General features: G+C 39.1%; 1 protein-coding gene across 7 annotated transcripts in view; it reads left to right on the forward strand.

Moving 5' to 3' along the window:
- The window catches only part of TLN2 (talin 2), a 142,992-nt gene that overhangs the window by 17,656 nt on the left and 103,280 nt on the right, over positions 1-22,056 (forward strand). Inside the window, exon 1 of one of the 7 annotated variants that reach the window (XM_041468780.1) lies at positions 12,935-12,953. The exons of the other annotated variants lie outside the window; for them this stretch is intronic. The gene's annotated coding sequence lies outside the window, so the exon portion shown is untranslated. Of the gene's footprint in view, positions 1-12,934; positions 12,954-22,056 lie in introns of those variants that run through there. 7 annotated transcript variants of the gene reach the window in all.

The raw sequence follows: 22,056 nt of genomic DNA on the forward strand, positions 1-22,056 counted from the left end.
TTAACAAGCTGAACTGGATGGAAATGGGATCACTTTTGTGTGCTCTATCTGAGAGGGCTCTAATGGTTTTTGAGTGACCAGCTTATCTCTATTCAGTACCTTGGCAATGTATTCTTTCCCTGACTATGTAACCATTTGAAAGCTGGGTCTGAGCAGTAGTTTTTACTCAACACTGCAAGGACTTGGACATGCACAGACTGAAGCATCTTTTAGTTCAACCCAGATGTCATAGAAAAAGAGTCTGAATTCTGCTCCGTTTACAGTGTGCTGCTAGTATTTAAGTGCAGATTGACTACAAGTTCTTACTGATCCCTGATCTGCAATGGGCACTACATACACAGGAGAAGGCATCTCTGAGTATTCATTGTGGAATTTTATAGCGTAACACTACGTTCTGTATCTCAAAAACACAGGGATCATAGTTTCCCAGTTTGAGAACAGCTAGTCTTGTAAAAATTCCCCAAGAGTGAAGCAAGTTCAACCAGTGCTACAACAGTGCTGGCTGTGTTGTGTTCTCCCAAGTTCCCATCCAGTGGATTGCTGAAGTCTAACTGTTGCAGTGCTGAGATCTCAGAATTCAACCTGGCATTTGATGTTGGAAGTGCTTTTACGCTAATATCCCTGACAGGTCAGCAATTCTTAAATAAAGTGGGGTTGCTGGTGGCAACAGGCACAGGATCATTCCAGTAAGGATTTTGGGTAAGGTAGATACCTAACAACAGATTACAGTGTTATTTCTGGCATGGCTTCAGTTTTCTTCAATAAGATCAGCATTGTCCTTATCTGTAAACTCTTGAGATTAAATGATTTAAAATAACTTCTTCATGTTTATGAAATACTTTTTTCTACTCAGCCTTAAAACTGAAGGAAAGCTATTGATTCACTTTATTTTCTTTTAATCAAAGGGCAAAAAGCTAATATTTTCTGTTCAGTTTTGTACATTGCCCTCAGTAGGTGTGGAATAGTGAATTGAAGGGCAGGAGGGCAGGTGCTCATGCTGGGAGTATCTGGTGTCTTTTGGAACGTCTAGCTTTACTGCCTGGAAGAGCAGCAGTGCTGCAGTGAATGGCAGTGACAGCTGCTGTAGTTTCAAGACCAACAAATGACTTCATTTCCTAGATAATTTTTTTTTTTTTATTTTGTGAAAAGTTAAGCACTTGTAAATTAATGCTTGCAACATCTAAAAACATATTATAGTGGCATGTTCATTACTGAGGTTGGGAAAAGCACTTGTAAATTAATGCTTGCAACATCTAAAAACATATTATAGTATGAACATGTTCATTACTGAGGTTGGGAGTAATGAAACCAGTCAGGACTAAAGGGTGGGCTGTGTATCTGCAAGTGTAGGGTTGCTTTTGTGTTTGCATCACTGGATAACACTATCAGCAGCTTCTAAGTCGTTTTTAAAACATTGTAATTCTTTTAACTTTGTGAGCATGTTGAAAGTTTCAAGGACAAGTATTAAAGTAAGAAGCATTTGTTAGACTTGCATAATGTGAATTTCAGTGATTTGAAAGGGAGATGAGGTCCATGAAGAAGCACTTTAGTTGTAGAAGATGCATTTCTTCTCAAATTAACATTTTAGAATCAATGTTTTAACACTCACAAAGACTAAAAACCCTTATTGGATTGCGATATTTACTCTACTGGCTCTAGTGTAATTTCTTTGCTTAGTTTGCTGTGTGAAGTTTAGCCTAAATATGTCAATGCTGAATTGATGAGTTGCATGAGAATGAAATACAGGATTTTTAGAAATATGTAAAACTTGGCATTTCTTAAAGGCACTCTGTTATGATTTGGCAAAAATATTGTAGTTTTTGACAGCCTCAGACTTTGGCCTTCAGGTTCATGGATGTCAGTGGGGACAAATGACATTTAAAGAGAAGCTGGATTCAGAAGCAGTCACTGCTTGAAGCGTTGCTGATTCGCTGTAGTGTTTTATCACAGATATCTTGAAAATAAAGATACCTTGTCTACAACTAAGTGTTGGGTGATAGAAATAGTGACACTGCAAATATTAAAATTATCTATCAGGAGTTTCTTTCTTCTCCACACATCTCTGATATGGACTTTCTTGGAAGCATTGATCAAACGCTGTACGTTTGCTATAGCTCATGTGTGTTTGGACAGCAGTTGCTCCTGTCAGGTCATTCCAGCTCAGTTCTGCAATTTGAGCTGCCCTAGTTTGTTATTAACTTTACTCTGAAGGACTGAAATGTGGTTGCTTTGCTGCCACGAGTCAAGTTTTTCAAGTTTTTCTGTTATTTGGCTTGGTGTGTCTGTCATTTTGAAAAGCAGTGTCATAACATGCTGTTTCTTTCATGAACCTCTTGGCTTAGGTAAAGTATTTGACGTGTTTTTGTCCCCACAACAGTGCTCTGATATGTGTTAACATCTAAGTCTTGCCTGCTGCTAGATTGTCCTGTAGACCTGTTTCATTATTCAGAGATCCCAGATTGGCAGGAAGGAACCAGTAAGTACAATGGTATGGGGGAATATTTTACTGGCATTTAATGCTCTACATACCTCAAAGCCAGATAGCACCAGTCAGAGTGACACAGGGTGTGCTTTAAGAAACCTGGCAAAACAAGTGGCTAGTGCCAGCATTTATTTTATTCTTAGCTTTATTCTTAGCCTTAGCTGATCAGTAATCAGAGTTTAGGCACTGCTGTCTTAGAACTGTACTTTACATCTGCATCCCTTAAAATATTAAATGAAAAAAAAGAGCAGAAAAGATTCTCTTTTAGTCTTACCATGTTAGGGAAAGTATTTGACTGCATAATCTATAAAATTTTATCAACAGGAGGAGGAACTCCATAAAGTACTCAAAATAACTGTGTGATCAGATTTAATTTGACAGTCTGGAGTTTGCCATGAGGAACTTTTGTCTTTGACAGGACACCATGTGTATGTGTTGTTCTACCTCATCTCAGTGTTCTTGGCATGTGAGTTATTTTCAGGAGTTATTTGTATACTGGTACATGGTAAATACATAGGAAGATTTGTGTTGTAGTACATTTTGTTACAGTTGCTTAGTTTGGAAACAAGTGGTGTCATCTGAGCAGCATTCTTTCTAAATGTCCAGGGAGTGTCTTGTTAGGTGGCATTTCTGACAGAGTGTGGTATTTCTGCCCAGATGTCTGAGCTGGCTTCAGGAACTGAAGCACTGTAGCTGTAGCAGCTGACTTGATTTCCCCACTGATCTCATGGTTAGTGAGTTCTTTTGCCTTTTTCTTTTCTGGTTCCCCTCTTGACACCTCTGTAGCTGGAGCATTAGCAGGTATGCTGAAAGGCCTCTCTGGTTTAGGCACATGCAAACTGTGTCATCATCAATGTGTGTTTTCTACGATGAACAGCTGAATGTATCACTCCATCTCTTGTTTCAGACCACTGAGGCTGTCCCTAATCAGCAGCCTCAGGGGACTACCTGAGTGCCTTTGCTGCTTTGTGCTTCGTTTTGTTATTGTAAAGTTGTGAATAAAACTAGGAATATCATGTTTGAACAACTTCTCTGGAAGAAATGGTATTATCTGTAGAGGAATGAAAAACGAAGAGAATGATTACTGAAATAATTGTTCTAGCAAAAACAATGAAAGAAAGTTTGGGGTTTTTGTGAGCAATTCATTAGGTTCTCCTTGCTGGGAGTGCCATAATAAACACTGCATAGTACTCCAAACATCTGTCATGCTGCAATAATTGGGTTCTAGAGAAATACCTGAACTGAAAAAAACCTGGTTTTTGTTGCCAGAATTTCATACTGTCATAGTTCAGAAATGGGAAATGCTAGAATATTTTTTTATCATTGCCTCAATTTACTATGAGAGGAGGCAGAAACATGGAATTCCTTCAGTCAAAACGTGATTCAAATGTGATGGGAAACTGCACATCTCCCTGTGAGAGAACCTATTGATATCTTCATCAGTTATCTTGCTCTGAAAACAAAGGTTTCTTCATCATGTGACAACTGTTTTGACTTTTTAATTTTTGTTCTTTTTTTCTCTTTTAATGAAGAGTGGTGTGGTAGTTTAGCTTTCTCAGTATTTTGTTTGAGGCCATTTTTGGGCACAAGAACATTCAAGTGTAAATAAAACTAATTTTCTTCTCCCACTGCCATTCCTGTCTCTACTGACATGGCTTTCTTCTGTCAAAACAGTTGCTTCTTAGTATTAGTTATATTTAATTGTCTGAATACCGTCTTGATTTTCAAGTGCAAACATTCAGACTTACTGGAATTTTCAGCCCTGAAGATTGTTTCAGCTGCTCTGGTACTTGGGGCTGCTACTATGTATACATCAATGGTCACAACTATTGCCAGGAAGCTTTGCCTCTTCTGTTCCAGATTTGAAAATAACTAAGAGAAAAAAAGTATCATTTACTTTCTTTCCTTATCTCACTCTGTATATATGTAAAGTAACTCTTAAAAGCTTCAAGGTTAATTTATTTCAAAGTTTAATCACATGCTAGCTTTTAAGAAGGAGGGCAGAGTATAATAAATGGCCTTTCCTACTGAGGGGGAAACATTGAGCCTGAGAGACCCAAATGGAGCCAATCTCCACTGCACTGTCAGTCCAACAATAAAGTTACTGTTCAGGCAGAGCTTCCCAACTTGGCTTTTTGGCTTGTGAGGGCTGATCTTAGGGCAGCACTGGAGTTGCAGCTGAAGCATTCTTTGTTATAGTCAGGATTCGTGCTGTGTCACCAACCCCACAGTGTTGCCCAAGTGTCCTTGACTTCTGTTCAGATTGAGTTCCAGGAAATTTGCCAATATGTTGTTGTTCAGCTTCTTCAAAAACCTACTACAGCCTCAGGTTATGTATTTGTGTCCTGCTGCCGAGCGTGGTTTGTTGCAGATAGGGTTGGTGGCTGGATGTTAACAACTGCAAAATGTGCAACTTTTGGTTTAGTGTTTTTGTGCTGACAGGGTCCACAGTTCAGAGATTATTCTAAAGGGTGTTTTTGTAAGAAAGAACTGCTCACAAAATAATGTAATATGAGATGCAGAGCCAGTGTAAGTAGCCTAATAAAGAAAACTCCAATACTGTGAGTTTTAGAAAGTTGTGTCAGTTCATATTTGAAGAAATGTAAAGCTTGTAAGAAATTGGTGCTGGCTGTAAAGCTGAAGGGGTGTTCCAGGGCGTCTTTCCCTACTGCCTTTTCTAGCAGTAGAGAAAGACCCCTTGGAATAGGCCTTGAAATATTTGTCCTGAATTTAAACCTAAGCCATTATTCTTGTTTTAGTATTTAAAAAGTCACAGTTAAATCAGGTATAAAATGGTGTGCATTTTAACTAAATTCTGTTCACACTGCTTCATTTCCTCTAAACCTTCTAGAGAGTAGAAGGGCCTTTTGTACCTGTCCACATTTTAGCAGAATTCTTCTTCCTGTTACTCTGCTATTCCAGAGTTGTCTACCCCTCTGCTTTTTCTCCTTTAGATTATTTGTGTTGTTCTCAAAGAAAAACAGTCCAATTTGTATGACTTTGAAGATGATCCTGAACTTAAGTGATACTTGGTAATCAGGCATATCTTATCAGTCAACTCTATTATATCTGGAGAGTTTTCTGATGTTTTCTGAGATCTGGCTTCTAGAGAAAGCCTGTTTCCTGAGAGGTGGGAAGGAGTGAGAGAGAATTCCAGTTTAAATGTTCTGTTCTACCAAATATTTTGTTCTTTGTATATGCTTTCCATACTTCAAATTAATAGATGAGCAGTTCTAGCCAGTTAATTTCAGGATGTGTCAGAAGCTGTTATCTTCATGCGTAAATGATAAGAAGTTAAATATCTTTTGAAAATGTATAAAGAAAAATTGAGCTTAAAATATCTGCTTTGACCAAGTTAACTAAATGGGTGAGATACATTTAATAACTAAGGGGAGACAGAAGGAAAGCTTAAACATTTTAGGAGCAGTAACATAATAAAACCCAAAAGTCTGAGGAGCTACCAAGTATGCTGGGACTGTACCAAATAATGATACGTAGTGTAGAGTGAAAAATCTGGTTTTATATTGTCAGTGCTTTTATTATCTTTACAACATAATTCTTTTCCTGGAATTTGAGGAGTATAGGAATTAGAAATACGGCTAACAGAAGGAAACTTTGAACAGCTTCCACTGTTTGGGTGGTCATTGACTGATATTTGAAATAGTTGAAAAGAATTACACCCATCTATGATTTGTGGAGGCTTTTCATCAGGGTCCTTTAAAGGACTTATTTAGATAAGAGATGGGAACAGAGTTAAAGTTGTACTTTCTTGAGTTGAAGTGCTCAACATTATAGAAAAAAGTTTCTGCCTGAAATTATGTAATAGAAAGAACATATTAGTGGAGTATAATACTTGAGACTTCAAAGATTTTCAAGAAATGGGAGTGCCTTATGCATATTCCATTACAGAACAAACTTTGCCATGTGTAAAAGAGCTCTGGAGCAGGAGCTGTTTTGCCCCCTTTGTCAGCAGCTTTGATTGCTGCCCCAGAACTGGGTTCTCAGCCTTCTGCAAGGTCAGTGGTGTGTTACTTTGTGTGTGAGGCAGCAACTCAAAAGGACAAAAGCTGTGAAAACTTGCTCTACAGCTTAGGGTCTTTTTCATATTTCTGCAACTCTTCTTTGATGGCTGGGAACTTTATAAACAGCTGCCATGATCAGCTCCTTAAAAAGTCTTGGGAAACCTTTAGAAAGCTCTAAACCTAGAAAAGACTCTGCATCATAACCATAGATATGTTTGGTCATGAAAAAAATACTTTTCTCTGCCTAAGTTAATATATACTTTTATAAGGTTCTTGTAAGAAAGCTCAGTGTAAGTTGAAGAATAGGTTGCTTTTGTTTACTTGGAATCTTAATTTTGTTTTGCAGTTGGGATTTACAAATGTTACCACCTCAAAAATCCAGTATGCGGTTTATTAAGATATTATGCAAAAACAAAGCAAGCTTCCTGTTTAGCAATTATATGTGCAGATGTTGTGTGATGAGTTTTTTATTGGAATTCTTTTGCTTTCACTAAATGATTAGATATCTCTCATTTTGAAGTGGATTATAAAATACCAGACTGAATTTTAATTGCATATCTAGACTTAAGTGGGGCTAGTTCCAGAAGGTGCTTTCATCGCTGGGATGTTTATTGGCATCCTCTTTGTCTTTCTTCCGTAATACTCTTGCCAAATAGCTGAAACTAAATTCCTTCCACCCTGCTTTTGCTTGGGCTCTGAGGAGATCTATTCTAGGTGACAAGAACAGTAAAAGAGTTGTGTTTGTTTACTAGGGAAGATTAAATAGGTGACACAGTGATGATGCTTGGAGTGTGGGACCAAAAATCTGTGGAGGACTAGGCCACAAAACCTGTTCAATTACAGGTTGGAGAGAAACAAACTGAAGTAAACTGAGTTCCTCTGGAAAATATCCTTCAATACAGAGCACAGTGAAGAGCTTGCTCTGACTTCCTTGTGGCTGGATTTCCTTGCTCCACGTGCCCTATGCCCTATCTTCAGTGTTTCTATAGCATGGCTGTTAGCACACATCTCCACCCATGGGCTAGGATAAAGGCATCTTAGAACTTCAGCAAGAAACCAGAGTGAGTGAAATTGTATATGGATTCCATGGGAAATGGCAGTACTGGCTAGGGTACTCTCTTGGGCATTTAGGTGTTTTTTTCTGTGAAGTAAAGTACTTCAAATTATGCTGCTGTTGTCCTCAAGTGGGTCAAGTGATTTGAAGTTCATATGAGTGGTGTCAGGAGGGTAGCACATGCTCATTTGGAAGGTGGTCAGGGGAGTAAATAGAAAAAGAAATCAAATATGTATTAGTGCTGTGAAAAACCAATATGTACAATTTCTGACAAAAGAATTTTTCATTTTTCACTGACGGTAGCACTTCTCCCAGTGTTTCTATGACTTGAGCTTTGATGATACACTTGGGTTACTTTCAGGATATCTAATGTGGTGATACGCAATCTGTGAAGTTAAAACTGTAAAGGTCTCTTGATCTAAAGGTCCAACACTGCTGCTTGGCTGTCAGTGGTTGAGCTGAACGAGGAAAAGTAGGAAGAATAAGTGTCTGCAGCTTTTCTTCCTTATTAGAAGCACTGAGGGATCAAATTCAGTCTTCACCAGATAGAAAACTCAGCAGGATTTACATTTACTCAGTTTACATTCAGTGAGAGGCGGCCCCTTGGTTTTTAACTGTTCACTTTGACTCTTTCAAACCATCTGGGGATTTTACTCAGCCTCTCTCTTCCTCCAGGGAATGTGGTTAAAAGAAAGGTGTCTGCAAACTTGTCAGTACAGATTTGTCACTGTCAAGTTATATCTGAATCTTGATCTCATTATTGTGAGCTTCTGTTTAGTTTAACAGGAGTTCAGCCATCCTTCCATGTATGCAGGGGGAAAAAGAAAATGAAAACAAACCCTGCATTTTCATTGCAGTTGTTGCTCTAATGTAAAATTTTTAAACTGCTTAAGTCTGTAATTGGATCATCTTTAAACAAGAATTTTGTTTGAGGTAAATTGAGTTAACTGGAAGGAGAGATGCTGGGGTGTCTCAGTCTGTATTTGATTCTTTAATTCTTCTAATGCTGCAGCTGTCTTTCCAACCTCTTTTTCTACAAACCCTGCAACTGTTGTGGTTCTGGCTGTTGTCTTCAGTGTACACTATTCCTTCCATTTAGCACACTTAACTTGTTCATCACCTGCATGCTGTCAGCTTGCTCTTTTTTGCAGCCTGAATTTCCTGACTTGGCTTTTTGCCTGCTGCAGAAGGCAGAAGGCTCCTTAGGGAACAGCGTCAGAAAGGTCAAGCTTTTTTAATAAGACAATGCTGTCATTTTTTTTGTTACTTTAAGTAATTTTTTTCTCTTTCCCATTTTCAAATATTGTAAATTATTTTCTGAAATTGCCCAGTGTAATTTTTCTGTTGTTACTTAGAGTTGGTAGTAATTAAAGGTGCCATGCATGTGGTTGAGGTCAGTTTTTTGGTTAGGAATTAAACAGTTAGGATCTGCTTAATACTCCTAACATTCATTTAGGTACAAGTGAGGGGCTGTATTTCTTCCCATTGCATCCAACTGGAGTTGCTTCAACTGAGCTCTGAGCATGGGTCAGCAAATGGGTGACTCTTCCGTAATACTGAAGGACAGGGGCTCTGGTGGTAGGGCAGCAAAAGCTGTAGTTCTGCAGTGGATTGACTTGCACAAGGCAGTTGTTCTGGAAACCACAAAAGGTGGTTTCCCAGGTGTTCAGCCTCCTGCAGTTGTGTGTCTCAAGCTTCTTATCATCAAATGTGAATGCCACAGACAGTTTTTTCATAAGCACTACATGGAAGGAGGAATTGCTGCCAAGCCCTTCTCTTTATCTTCCCCTTCAGCCTGCTGTTTTCTACCCTCTGGTCTTCAGGTTGCACAGTTATTACTGGTCCTTTTAAAGGCTGTATATTTGCTTTGGAAAGGGCACTGTTACTCCTCTCCATATCCAGAGAATGGAGGCAGCTGGAGCAATCTCAAACTATCAAGTACATGTGCAAGGCTGTGAAAGATTTCATAGCTTTATGTACAAAAGAACATACAAAAGATATAGTCAGTTCTGGTCCTCTTCCTTTTGTGGTTTGTGTGGTTGGTTGCCCTTTCAAGGGTAAAGAGCTTGGAAACCACAGGACTTAGCTTTTATCTGGGCCATATTGAGAGTATGGTGGCCCTATTTATGTCTCAGCCTGGTGGAGAAAAGGTCTTCTCCACTAAAAGGGAGAGCAATTAACCTTCCCATCTTGAACTGAGGAATTAGTACAGGCACCTTTGAAGGCTAAAAAGTGAGACAAACAAGGTGTCCAAGTTCTCCCTTGTAATGCCTGATTTTATATCTCTGTAAGGCTTAACTTAGTCCACAGAAATTTTCCATCAGGACTTTCATGTTTACTCTTAACAGTTCTCTTGAGCACGTGCATTGCCTTTTAGATTTAAATAGTGTAATCTGAGATGAGAGCAGTATATCAGCACTAAATATATCCTTACAGCAGAGCCCAGAAGTCCAGCATTTGGAATCTAGTTTTTTGAAAATAAGGACTTGGATATTTTTTATAACAATACCATGTAAACAGTTATTTTTATGTGGTAGTGTAATTTAATTTTAATTTATTTGTACATTCTCCTGAGGTACTATTAGGGGTATAGGAGCTTGTATGATGAAATTAATGTAAAGCAAATCAATTTAGGCTAAGTGGTAGTGTTTAGTTTGTGGGAACTATGGATTTGCTTAAGTAACAAAGTGTCAGAGTGTAAGTTGTAGGCTGTCATGGTTGTCATGTAATGCCATAATCTATTCCATCTGAGAGCAGAAATGGTTGAAATTGTACTGAAGTGTCCATAGTGGAATATGTTAAGTGAATGTTAATGGAGAAACACATTGTTGGTGAAAATTTCTGTGTAATTATTACATGCTGAGTTAAATTTTGTCTTGTCATAAGAAATGTGGCATAGAGTAGAAATAGTGACATAAGAAAGCCTGAGTGGCTGCAATTGAATCTTGTTGCATTTTATAGTATGTGAGTGCTGAAATGAAAGACACTGGTGCTTGGCCTCTATTTTTTTGTTGAAGTCTTAATAATTAACTTTCTATAGCTGAACTGCTGTTGTATTCCAGAGGTAAGAAAATGACCTAACCTAGCTGGATTTTGCTTGGTTTTTAAACCATAGCAGTTTTCATGTAGGATTCTCCTGACTGAGCACGTTACGTAGTGAGGAGAGACACAGCCAGAAAGGCCAGAAAGAGGCAGCTTTGCAAACTGCATTTTACAGATGAAACCTGTGGGAGCACATCAGGAGCATAAATGACCTTCAGTGGTGGGACAGTAAGCTCTGCCCTTGACTGGATTTTTCTGCATTGCAGATGCTCTCAGATATGTTGGTTGCAAGCTAATGTTCCAAAAATGGACTTGGCTGTCAGGTCTTTTTCTACATAGTTCTAATCAGGTTATGGATGTTTATAAGAAATTGTGGGCAGACATGATGGCAGCTTTGGGAGGCAGCGGGCAGCAAACAGAAAGGGAATAGGATGCCAGCTTCCTCTTATGACATGTGTAAGTTGGTTTTGGTCTTCCACTCAATAAATAAATAATTTTGAATAAAGCTATTTGTAGTCAAGTTTGTTTATCAGATAGGCTAGAAATGATGAAGATAAACAATTAAATTTTGCTAAGAACATTTTAAAACTTAGATTTCCCTGACTGAGGACAATTACATGTAGTTAATAGGTTTCAGATTTGGAAATTTCCCCATGTGGAGAGCCTGACATAAATTGCTTGCCTCTTTTGTTTACTGGTTGTTCATATTGTTTGAAAGGACTGTGTTTTGTCTTTGAGAATGCTAGGAAAGAATCACTGAGCTTTGGTTCATTGACTGTGAGCTCCTCCACTTTTGTCTTTCTAAAAACTCTGCATGTAAATGAGGTGGTATTTCATGGCCTAGATTTTAGTGTTTGCCTGTCTTCTTGTCATACTTACTACTGTATGTGAAACTCCAGGATTAGAATCTGTTTTACTTTTCCTTCCCCTTGTCTAGGCTGTCATTTAGCATTCCCAAAGTGCTCTCTTGGATAGTAGTGCTAAAAATGTACATATTCACCTTTCTCTTGGTTCATTTTGTGAATTCCTTTTCTGTAGGCTCATCTTAGACTGGATCAAGCAAGACAGTGGAAAGCCTTGTATGAAACAAACCATGCCAGAGTCAGAAGTGATTAAACTGTGGCTTTAAACAGCATAGCTGTCAAATTACCTGAAATTATCTAAAAATGCTCTAACAAAGCATGCACAGCATATTAAAAGGTACAGAAGGTATTAATCTTGGCTAGAGCATGCCAGTGATTTTTTTCCCCCCATCTCTAGATGAAAACATTACCAGAAACATTTGCAGTTAAGTAGAAAATGCAGCAACAGTGCAGGGCTGTGTTGTAGAGTTGGGGTGGAGTTCTGATGCCCCTTTATTGCACAGTGTGGGCCAAACTAAAGCAGCTGATTTACCAGTTGACTCTCTGAGCATGCACATGGTCTGCCACGCCTGCCACTGAGCATCCAGAATTAAGCTGCTAAGTGAAGAACACTGTACATACTGGTCGAGAATACCCAATTTTTTCAGAATATTTTTGTAAGAAAGAATTAAGTTTCACCACAGTTTGATTTAAGAAAAAGAAATGCCACCCCAACCTGTACTAACAGCAAAACAACCCTTGCAAGCAGTTTTCCTACAGAGAACTCCTCTATTCAGTCTTTATTCTAACACTACACATTCCTTAGGAATAAATTTAAGAGCAATACCAGGATGTCTGGTTGTCTAGAAAAAACTCAAATTTCCGGTTATCTTTAACAGGTATCAAATAGCACAGTAATTAATTGTCTTGGAATCACTATTTCTGGTTTTAAAACTTAGTTTTGTTTGGAAAGTTGGCTGCTTGTTGATGAACATTCTGACATTAGTGTCTACAAATCTTAGTTACAGAAAAGATAGAAAAACAGCTATTCTGAATACCATTCAGATTTACAGCTTGTGTGGGAAGGCAAATTCCTTGGGAGACTGAATCAAATAGTCCCCTGAACTTTTCTGGGAACTGTCTCATTATTGGAAGTTTCTTTTTGTGTGAATATTTAATTTGGAGCAGGGACCTTTGAAAATTTAGATTTTATAGTTCATAACCACAGAAACATGGATTTTTTTTTCCTCTGGGCTAAATTCAAGTATTGTTAGATCCTATCACCCCACTGCAGTGTATTGGAATAAGGTCACAACTGGAATTTGACCATGTGGCTGAAACGTGCTTTGCTTGTTGACACTGTCTTCTCATTCTCCAGCTGATATTGCTGTGCACAATGCCTTCTGTGAAATAAAGCCCTGGAATTACAGTGGAAGTTTATTCTGGACGACTGGATTAAAGCAGGGCTTTTGCAGCCACAAAGGAAGATATGGAGGTACAATGTAACTTCAGTAAGTTTTTACTGCTGTCACTTTGAGCATTCAGCTGTACTGTGCAGTAGGGAGAATTGTGTGGCTGCATAGTGTCTTCTTCAAAGGGTAGTTTAGGGCCTTGGCATCTCTGCTAAAATTGTCAATTTAAAGGCTGACAGCTTACTCCAGTCCTCAGAGGGGTGACTGCATTCATGAAAACAGTGAAAATGGACCACATGACAGAAACAACTGCTTGTTTTTTGGAGCAGTGGGAAAGCTGGGAGTGCTTCTAAATCCCCTGTGGAGAAAGAGAGATGCCTTGGAACATGTCCTAAAACTTGGTTGTTTCAAAAGAGTGCCTGGTAGGGGGAACTGGAAAGCTATTGTGGAGCAGTTGCTGCCGGAAATGAAAGTTAAAGGGAAAAAAACCTCCTTTGCAACTTGAAGATGAAAACTTCAGAGAAATTTGGCTTCAAGTAGAGAGCACAAAAGTTTCTGGGAGAATTATAAACCACACCATGACCTTGAAGAAAGCTACTGTGTTTTTGTGAGGGTGTATTTGGCTCCCTGTGGATGGGTAGAATGTAGGAAAATAGAGACAGTGATGAAGGTCATCTCACCCTTAAGAAGTTACAGCTGTGCTAATTATCAAGCATTAAGAACAAACCTGCCCTTAACAGGCCACAGCTAGATCCAATTAGGATGGGTATTGTAAAAGAGTAGGTTGGCTGGTTGAGAAGTTAGATGGAGTTGGTTGGCTGTGCTGAGAAGAAGGAGTTAGTGCTGAGGAGCTGCCCATGAGAAATCACCAAGAAGTTACGAAACCTTTGCAATAAGATGGCAACAGCTCCCTTGTGGTGAAAATCCCCCAAGTTGCCAAGGTCCTGGTTGTTTTTACACTGGGTCTCTTAGCAGCTACTTCCATCTCTGAAATTCTTAATATCTTTTATTGTTTTACTATTGCATCCATGGGGCAGGTGAGCATGGCTAGGTGTCCCTTTCTTCCCCAAAGCCTGATTTCTGTGAAGGTTTTGTGCAGCAATGACTTGTCAGTTCAACTGGAGCACAGATGTCAAGGCAGAAGGTTCTGCAGGTACAGCTGTTAATTTATGCTTTTATTTTTATTTTGTTGTAAATTTTGATTTTGTTGTTTTAAAAATCTTCTCTGTGATAGTTGTACAGCACCCTTATACACACTTCATTTGTACAGAGGCATTTCCTCTCATCTCTTTTGTTTCGTGTGTCTGTATTACTTATCAGATTACTTTTTTTTCTTACCATTTTTTGAATGTTCTCTCTGCTGCCTGTGTTACAAACAGGTTAGGATTGTTAAAATTGTACATACCCATGTGTCTAGGGAAAATCATGGAAGAAATAAATGAAAAAACCTTCACTTCTGGTTTTTGTCCCTTTTTTTTCACCTGCTTTTCCTGTGACTAGAATTCCAGTATTATAATTTAATTGAGGTAATTCTGTCACTTTTGGCATATCTGTCCTTTGGACAGAAGGCATAAAACCTCAGAAATATTGACTGTCCATCATAAGGCTTTTTTACTTCCCCAACCATATGGTTGTTGTGAATACGTCTTTTCTGTCACCTGAGTTTTTTTAAGCCTCCATTTCTGGGTCCATGCAATCAGGGACTAATACTGCCCACCTTCCCAGATTTCTGTGCAGTTGCAAAGATACAAGGAAGTAGCAACAGTGCCAGAATAGATGAGCTTTTCTCAAATGCCCTGGCTGAGTTCTAGGCAATTGTGGGGATTTCTTCAGATTTAAGATACTGATTCTTGGTCTCTTCCCTGAGGGGGAGCCTCTCCCCTCCAGCAATTCAGAAATATTTCAGAAGAATGGGATATTGTGGAATTGAGTATTTTATATTGCTAAAACTTTGCTCCTCTGCCTATTGTGTGTGTTTCTTGAAGCTGCACTAATGTCATGCAGCATTTAGTCTTCACTTGATCCTATAGTGGTGCTTCTAAACACAAGACTTGATCTGTCGTTTTCCATGCTCTGCCTGATGTGTCCCCTGTCACTTTCTAACCAAGAGAAAAGTTTCCTCTGTAAATATTTGCCAGTTGCCAGTTCAGGGCAGCATTCCAAGTGGCAAACATGTCAACCAGAAGTGTGTTTCTTCCCACATGCTTCTCCCTTTGCCATTCCAAAAAGAGCATTTGGCTTGGACATTCTTGGCAGAATTGCTTCCAAAAGCTTCTTGTCCATCTGCTCGTACAGCTAAGTGCTGTCCAAGGAGCCAGTAACACATAGTTGTAGAAGACTTGAGTGTTAATCATTCATGAGAGCAGCTGGAGTGAAAGTAAATCCAGAGCATAGCTCTGAGTTGGGCTGCTCTGAATTTTCAGACAAGTCAGAAGCTTTACTTCCAGAGTGCACTGTGACAGAAGTGGAATATATCACTTAAAGCATAATGATGAGTACTTGAAAGTTGTTATGATAAAACCCATTTATTATCTAAACCACAGATTTAGAATCAGGGCAATAAAAATGCAAGTTGAATTCAGATATTGCCACTTGGCCTGTTGACCTGTTAAATGTTACCTACCAAAGTACAGTTACATTATTTCACCAGTTTTCATGAACATGCTCACTTGCTCTGTTCATCCAAAATGACTTATGTATAATGTTGTGCTAATAATTTAACCAACTTAATGTTGGTTCATACATTCCTGTGATCTGTGACCAAAATGAGTGCTACTGAGCAGGTATTCTAGTTGTTGCATTCAACAATCACTTGCATTCTTGATAGACTCTCTTATTTTAAGATCTGTGCCTTTTCACAGCAAAAGCTCTCTTGGCAGAAGTTTCAGACCTTTTTGCATCTCTGGTTAGTGCTTGTTCTCTGATTGCTGGGTTCAAGCTGTAGCTGAGCTGTTGCATTACTGGACCTCCAGATCTGAACGTTACACATCAGCTTCATTTGTCATGAACTGGAGTCTGCCTGGATTGGCTGTTGCCCTTCTCATGTGACATAATTCGCGTGCCTGCAGCACTGAGGTCAGTTGTCACCTATGTGCTAACTTGATCCAATAAAACCATTAAATGCAGACTTGGACACAGGTCATGATTATCAAATTTTGCTTTTAGTGCAAATTCTGAATGTAGTGTTTTGGCTTTTTGGCAGAGAATGGGAGAAAGTTTAGGGAGTGTTGTATGCAGTAACTCAAGTCCCAAAAGTTTGCTACGTGTTTCAAGCTGCCTGCACTATAAGTTTTGGGTTGCATTCATCTTCCTTGTTAAATCTAGTTTTGCCAAAATGTTGAATATGGGCTTTGTATGCTTGGAGAATTAATACAAAGGAAGCATGTCTTTTCTGAAGTGAGACTTTGGGATGAAAACCAGAGAGATTTTAGCAGAGCTGCTAAGATGACTCAGCTGAGTTATAACAGTAATTTCTCCTTTCAAAATCTGGAAGCAATAAACACTTCAGATGTGCTTTCTGAATGCAGTGGAATCAGTCCCTTGGGCAGACGTTGCAGGAAAAAACTTTTGGAATTAACTTTGGATATCAACTGTGTGTTATTGTGAAAATACTGAAATGCAATATGCTGACTGGAGCTAAGAATGCAATGTTTTACCTCCTCCTTTCCAATGCCTTCATTCTGTGCACACTGATGTTAGTGTTTCAAAAAGACCAGATAGGAAAATTGCTTCATTTACTTCGTTTTTTTGGCTTCAACTCCAGGACAATGAATGGAAAATCAGTAAAAATACATCTTTCTGGGATCTCTGTTATTCAAAGTATTAGAAGTCAGTTCATTTTTTCATACAAACAGTTTAGTGTGTTGCTGACGTGTTGAGAATACTGAGTAGTTCTGTTCTAATTTTTTTGCATTTAGTGGGGTTTTTTTGGAGGGGGGGGGAATTTTGTTTGAGGTTTTTTTGGGGTTTTTTTAGCATGAAATCCTGCAGCTGAACAGGGCAACCATGCTAGCCCCACATGTCAGTGGCAGGTGAAGGGCATTGTCTCCATCTGCAGCCGCAGTGTTGCAGGTCTACAGTCACCTTAAACAACTGAAGCCGGCTCTGAGTGACTGAGATTGTTGAGTACTTGAAGTTTTTTTGCAGTATTTAAGTAGCTTAGTTGACCTGAAGGCAAACAATGCTTTCTCTTTAGCAAATTGCCTCGGGGTGACCTGATTTAAATTTTTTCACAGCAAGATTATGGGAGTCTGGGCTGGTGTGTGGAGGAAGCTTACAGGACGTGACTTCAAGGTGAACCACAGTGAGGCAGGAGGTTAGAAATGGAAGCAGCTCCCATGTGGTGGTGATTGGAAAGGACATTACTTGGGATTTGACAATCTGTGTACACATCTGGGGGTCTGACTTGGTTCAAGACCATATCAGTGCACAAGTGTGATGGAGATGTGCTTGCTTTTTACCCGATTGAATAAATAGACAATATTTATATAAAAAACCCTTGATCTAGGACCACCACATATTTAGAAGTAGGAGAAGCAACTTGAAAAGGATTATTTAGTGTTCTCCAGTGTAACTCAGGTGCTGTCTCATTCCAGAAACATGTTTGGAAAGCTCAGTGTGTCAAGAGAAGGCATCTCTCCATTTACTGGAAGGGGGCAGTGAGAAGGAGGTTGAACTTCTCATATTTTCGGTTTCAATTGAGTATTAACTGTATGCATTTCTTAGGTATGTGTTTTCCAGCACTGCCTCTCCTCCTTCCCCCACTTAAATAGCCCTTCCTGACAATGTTCTCCCCTAGGACTCAGTAAGTGCTGTTCATCCTGTCTGTGAACACTGCAAAGCATCATTTTTGTTCTTTAGGGGACTTGAAGGGAAGTAATTAAAATGACAGGAAGTGCTTGGGACTGAAAGATTTATGTCTGTGGAAAGATCTTATGAAATTCAAAGCATATTTGAATCAGAAAGAATTGATTTGGCAGCTGCATAGTTAAAGAACTGCTGTTTCTTTCTGAAATGTTAACTTAATGTCCTCCAAGGCAAATCAGGCAGAAAGGGAACTGCTTTATGCATTTTTGGTGTAGTGAACAGCAGTAATGTGTGCAGTCTGTAAACATACTAAATTCTCCGTTGCTGAGGAACACTAATAAGTAGTAGTGATTAAAGCTGCCTTTTCAATTCCCATTCCCACAGTCACATCAAAAGACATGTACCTCTTTCATGAAGTGAGTGCAGGAGGTAGACACTCAGCTTCTTCGTCTGTTTGATGTGTCTTCACTCACTTGTATAAATGGCTGTTATTTGGAGAGGGAAGTGTATTGAAAGTAGTTTAGAAATCATGGCTAATGTTGAAATTTTGTATTGGAAGCTTGATACCAAGTCGTAGTACTGGGAGAACATGAGCTGCAAGCATACAAGGAAAATCAAGAAGTTGTGCCTTGGCCTTTACTTCCCCCCAGAAGTGGTTTATTGGATGTTCTCCACGTTTCCTAGTGTTCTGCAGTTGTGTCTTTTCCCAAGTGCTGATGGGGTTTTCACCTTGGAGTGTTATTTATGCAATAGATTTCCTTCTTTTGGAAACTTCTCACCTTGACTGTGTTGAAAATGCAGAGTGTGCTGATGTGATGGAGCGTGGAGGACACCTAGCTAAGGTCATGATGAGCTCTGTGAGAAGGCCATGTGTGCTTGCATGTCTAAACTTACAACATATATGTACATATGTGTATGTATTTAGAGTTGGGCCAGAATCACTTCCCCCCCACTCCTCAGTGAAGCTGCATTTTGTTTGGTAACCAGGCTTCATTCTCAGGAGGTCTAGGACTAGTGCTGTCTGTCTGTTTGTTTGGAAATTCTTTGTAATGCAGACTGGCCTTGGCCCATAAAGGGTTTGTTGGTACGCTAACAGAAAGGAATTTAAATTTGTTTTGTATCATTCTGGTTTGAGTTCAAAATACTTTCTCACTCCATACAGCATAAATTTATACGCTAACATGAACTTTGAATATTTACTATAGTTGTGATTCAGTGTTTCCTTATGGGATAGTTAATGTGTTGCCTAAATTAAGTGTTTAACAACTTGGTGTGAAGATATGGAAATTTTACGAACCACTGCTCTTTAAAAGGAAGCTCTTCAGTCTACCGAAGTAACGAGGATAGTATAAAAATGGAAAACCCGAAGTTTCTATCTGTTGAAGCTGGGTTTCCAACACTTGGGATCTGGACTCTCTGAACTGTTACTATACTGACCCTTTGGATGCAAACATCGAGCAGCCCAGCTTTCGAGGAGTATGTTTGGAAAGTTGGCAAACTTGCTGTTAGTCATGCCAAAGAAGTAAACTGTATGTTTTGTCTGCTACAGTGTGAGTGGGCCCTAGTTCTGTTGTGAACAGATTTAGCCTGCAAAACAGCAAAAACCTGGTGCTGTTTTGTTGTGGGATTGGTTATTTTTCTTGTCTCTCTCTCTCACCTGCCCACTGAAAGATTACTTTTGTTATTTTATTGCCTGTTCAGCTCATGCACCAACCCTGGACATGAAATCTCAACTTGTAATAGCCATATTGCCAATGACTTTATTTGCAGGTATTTAGGCAGAAATGGATGATGAATTGTGTGTCATTGTTCAAAGTAGAAGTGTTCACATTACAGACAATCTCACTGGGGATTGGGAACATGGCCTGTTGTATCCTGGATTGATATGCCTTTTGGGATAAGTAGTTTGAAGGGAAATGTGAACCCACTGTAGAATATTGAGGAGAAAGGTTTGAGGCCTGAGTGATTAATGACTTAAAAACAAAGGAAAAGTGCAGGTTCCCATATTGTTGTTTTTATGGTAGTTGCTTATGACAGCTGAATTTACACTTTTACATAAAGGTCATGCAAAATGTACTATTTTTTATTTATTTTGCCATAGGAGGTCAGAAACTCAGCAGGTGCCACTGAACCAGTGAATCTTAGCCTTAGACTGCTGAATAACTGATTCTGTAATGTTTAGCACCATAGATGAAACCTGTTTTATTTTGACCTGAATGCAAGTACATATTTGAATATTCAGAGTGTACAGCACCCCAGCATGAGAAGAAAGTGTGGGAACTCAACACATCACTCTGGATGTCCAGAGTTGCCATTTCCCATGTCGGGGCAGAGACAAATAACAGCGAACCCCGATAAGAAAGTAGTCCCTTTGCTGAGGGATTTCTGCTGTGTGGGGTTGTGTTCACTGCTCAGCCCCTGGTATCCTGCAACTGTTCTAAGGCAAGCTGCACTGGCTATTCTTATGAAAGCTAGGCTTAGCATCTTCTTTGCATTTGTTAAACTGTTTGCAGACTGCCTGTTTTGCAATAAAGGATGATATTAACATAGATTCCAAATTGCAAAAGGTCAGAAACTACAGGTAGTGTGAATGGTGTCTTGGTGAGGAAAGTGCCATGCACTCATTTTTGAGGACCTGTTGTTTTGCATCTTTACCTGTCATTTTAAATTACTATACATTGTATGATACAGTTGTAAATTATGCATATATCTCTGCTTTTAAAAGGCTATATTCTAAGCACAAATCTATAGCCAGAGATTTTAGAATAAATGAAGAGCCATTGATGATGGCTGTAGGAGTTAACTCCTAGCAGATATTACATAATAGTGGTTGATGCTTGTCATTGTGTGGCCACTCCTGTAGTGGTGCTGGGATATGAGGGTCACTCATGTCACCACAGGAGAGCGGGTGGGTTTGACATGTGGCACCTCCCAGTGCCCTGAGGAGGGCGGGAAGGCCTGGCTGCTTTGCACTTCACACCAACCTGTGCAGGCAAGGCAAACTTAATGCCTGTTATCAGAGGAGAGACATTGCTATTTGATGCCAACAAGACAGCTGTTCTGGGCAAACATGTTTTAAAGAACTTACTTTAAAGGGTGACTGCATGTGAATATTTGTTGTAGTAGTTCCGTAATAAAAATCATAGTAATACAAAGATTGAAAGTTACCATAACAGGAGTACAGCTTACTTTAAACGAAGTTATCTTTGTCCTAGACAACAAAATTGGAAGCTTTTTTTTTTTTTTTTTAATTTACCTAGAGGGGAAGCTGGAGTTCAGAATAAAGTTTGGATAATAACTGCTCCTTTATGAAAAACTATTGATTGCTCTTGAAGAGCCCTGAACAGAAGGCAAGTAATATTTGCTTGACAAAAAGTTCATGTTCATGAAAACAGATGAACATTAATCACAGAAAGTTGGGTCAGCAGCATAATGTAAGAGATGAAATTTACATAATTTTGAAAATTAATCAGAGCATAGTTGACTTTAATGATCACAGCAGATAGTTTTTCTCTGCTATATACAAACATGAAGCCTTGAGAAGAAATTAATACCATACTTTGCTCTTGTGTTGCAGAATTTACTTGTTCTGCCTTGTCAGACTTCCTCAAAACTATTATCCCAGATGTGCTGGTTGTTGTAAGGATTGATAGCTGAAATACAGTAGTTAAGATCTGATAAGAGTGAAGCAATAATAGGTCCTGAGGGGCTGAAAGCTGAGTTTTGGCAGACCAGTGCAGGGATGAGCTACCATCATCTGTCAGATTCCCATAAAGTCTGGCTTGTACCGCCACTTAAAAAAACTTCACCATTTTTAAGGAATAACGTTTTTGTTCCAAGTAGGGAAGAACTGCATTTGAGAGTATAGTTTCATATGGGGCATAGTCAAATTTGCCTAAATGCTGAAAAACCTTCTACTAGATGAATTGTGATCATTTATGAAGTAGTCTTGAAGCAAGTAACAGAGACAGGTAAGAAGGAACTAGAATTTAAAGAAGTCACACACTACAGGACACCTGAATTAGTACCAGCCTGAAACAGCCATTCAATATCTTTATTATGTGCAAGGAACATAGTTTGGAACTTGATCAAAGAACTTAGCTCCCCAATGTTCCAGATGTCCTAAACTAAACTCACCAATGTGCCAAAGTAACTATTCCCCTGTCTATAGCTTTAAAATATTAAGCTATTAGGAGATTCATTTAGCAGAGTTGAAGGGGTGGTGAATGCCAACAGGATTAAAACATACCCTGTAATGGACCATAGATTTGGATTTGGTTGTGGTGAAAAAAGCCCCAAACCCACACAATCAAAGAAGCACAAACAAAAAGAACAACCCACAAAACACAGCATAGGAAAAACACACATCATAAACCCAGAGGAAGTACGTGGGCAG

The sequence above is a fragment of the Pyrgilauda ruficollis genome, unplaced genomic scaffold, assembly GCF_017590135.1.
Source record: "Pyrgilauda ruficollis isolate IOZ18807 unplaced genomic scaffold, ASM1759013v1 scaffold23, whole genome shotgun sequence".
Classification (NCBI taxonomy): Eukaryota; Metazoa; Chordata; class Aves; order Passeriformes; family Passeridae; genus Pyrgilauda; species Pyrgilauda ruficollis.